The sequence below is a fragment of the Macrobrachium rosenbergii genome, chromosome 17, assembly GCF_040412425.1.
Source record: "Macrobrachium rosenbergii isolate ZJJX-2024 chromosome 17, ASM4041242v1, whole genome shotgun sequence".
Taxonomy (NCBI): Eukaryota; Metazoa; Arthropoda; class Malacostraca; order Decapoda; family Palaemonidae; genus Macrobrachium; species Macrobrachium rosenbergii.
Window position 1 is genome coordinate 31,775,765 of NC_089757.1, and position 2,500 is coordinate 31,778,264.

General features: G+C 41.4%; 1 long non-coding RNA gene across 1 annotated transcript in view; it reads left to right on the forward strand.

Moving 5' to 3' along the window:
• LOC136847596 (uncharacterized) overlaps positions 1-2,500 on the forward strand; it is an 811,533-nt gene that overhangs the window by 693,244 nt on the left and 115,789 nt on the right. The window lies entirely within an intron of this gene.

Genomic DNA, 2,500 nt, shown 5'->3' on the forward strand with positions numbered 1-2,500 from the left:
AGAGGATAGATGCCAGGGGATAAAAGGAAGAGGAGGAGGAGGAGAAGAGGATAGATACCAGGGAATGAGAGGAAGAGGAGAAGAGGATAGATGCCAGGGAATGAGAGGAGAGAAGAGGATAGATTCCAGGGAATAAGAGGAAGAGGAAGAAAAGGCGTAAGAGGAACATATTAGAACAAAGAATCCGATGATTGTGTGGAAGTTAAAAGATGAAGATAATTTTCCGTAATGCTTGGAATAAGGAGAGAACGAAATGATGATAAATGAACTGGAAATGACAGACAGACAGACAGAGACAGACAGAGGGGAGGCTTTTCAATACATGAATTGAAAAATTCATTGTGACATTTATATTCTTTTAAATCCTTCCCTCGGTCACTTGCCGTCTGGCCATCGTAAAAGTCATATGAGTTAAATTTACAGATATATGGCAGATCAATAATTATTTTTTTTTTGTATGACTTGATGATAAAAAATATGGTATCCAAGAATAGTATGAAAGAAATTCAACGTGTTAAAAAAAATAATGAAATAAGAATTACAACCAGGTAAAAAAAAATTTGGAACCGAAGAATATTTTTTCATAAAGGAAGAGGTGAAATAGATGGAGCCAAATAAGAAAATAAAGAAGAGAGAGAGACACACACCAGTTTCAGTCAGAAAAAGAGTTGGAGAGTAAAAATTGGAATCGGATCCGGGGAAGCTGAGTGGGGAATATATTCTTGGCAAGAAAGAAGAATGGGGTAGGAGAGGGGAAATTTGCAGCGAAGCAACTGAGGAGGAGGAGGAGGAGAAATTGTGTTATTTCCGAAAAAAAGGAACTGAGGGAAATATTAGGGAATAGTAGCTTAAAAGGGAAAGTAACAAAAGCCTTAATTGAATCACTAGATTTGGTGCAGAACGAAAGGAATTATAGCAAGAGGTATTATGATCTATTATGATGAATTTGATTTTAATTTCTATTAATAAGCTAATGGAAAGCTTCAGTATACGTTTGCATATGAAATTTTATGAGTAAAATAAATTATTTTACCAAAGGAAAAAATTATATAAATAACATTACACACTCATAGCCGACGCATGCTCAGTAAGTCCTAGAAATTCATTTGTAAATCGAAACAAAGGATAGGTGCTAAACTTTATCAACAGTGTACTTTTTAGTTTTCCACAGACTGTGAATTTCTGCAGTGGAGTTTTTTTAACACTTGACTAAAAAAAATAGCAGAATTATACTGTTATTACACAGCAAGCGAAAGTAAATAGCTTATCCAGATCACCAAGAGACTTCTGAAAATTGTAAGTGACTACTCCCCAGGATAGAATGCACCTGCATTGCCAGTGGAACAGGAGACACATAGACTCTCGCTTGTGTGCGCCTGTGTACGTGTGTTTGCGTTTGTGTGTATGTGAGGAAAACGAACTCCCCTGGGTTTATGCATCTTGAAGGAGCTCAACGTGCGCCTGTGTATGTGTACGTGTGTATTTGTATGTGAGGAAAACGAGCTTCCCTGGGTGTATGCATCTAGAAGGAACTCAGCTTAGCTCAGCAGCCGTCCTCAACGAGGTGCGGAACGCCTCGTTGTTGCGAGAGCCATTGACCACCACTCTGCATGCAAGGTGGGAACCACACCTAAGGATGCGCGAGGAGAGGAGGAGGAGGAGGAGGAGGAGGAGGCCGCCATTAGAAAAAAAGAATAGTGGCCGCGTTGATGAGCACAATGCTGCTGTTCCCACTCCTGGGACTCACTCAGAGAAGAAGCTTCTGTCTTCTCTCTCGGCTTCTTCGCTGTGTTTATAGAGGGGGAGAGGGGAGGGGAGGGGGTGGGGAGACTATTAGCACGGGGTAATTTTTCAAATTTTTTCATAGTAAACAGGGGAAATTTCCAAATTTCCGCTGTCTCTGGAGTATGTTGTTCCTCGTCGCTTTTTTTTTTTTTTTTGTGACGTCCTTGCGGTCTGCAATTGTCCTTCACAGAAAGGTTGTTAAGACATGATACTTTGCTCTGAAGATAAGGAATTATTAACTGTTAAGGACGGAAGTAGCCGAAGGACACGAAAGCTAGGCATAAAACATTTTTAGCTTGGAGAAAGAGGAGGTGGAGGTGGAGATTGAGGTGTAGCCAGAGGGAGAGGAGGAGGAGGAGGAGAGAGATGTGCAGCAAGGGGAATAGGAGATGAAGGTCTGTTGATGTTGATAAATATATGTTAAGTTGTGCAGCAGTAGGCACCGGCAAGATTTATCATGGCCTTGACTAAGGGTTGTGGTGGCCGGAGTATGTCGAAGGAAGATACGAAAAACCAGATGCCAAAAGAAAGAGGTTGGAGGAAGGAGAAGATAAGAACGCAAAACTAATGGATGGAGAGAAAATAGGAAGAGAATAACAGGAGAAAGAGAGCGAGAAAGATCAAGGACAAGGAGGGGAGTGGGAGGGGGAATCTAGCTGACGGGGGCCTGGTAGTTTGGGGGGGGAGTGCAAAGTCTCCCACCACTAGAATTTTA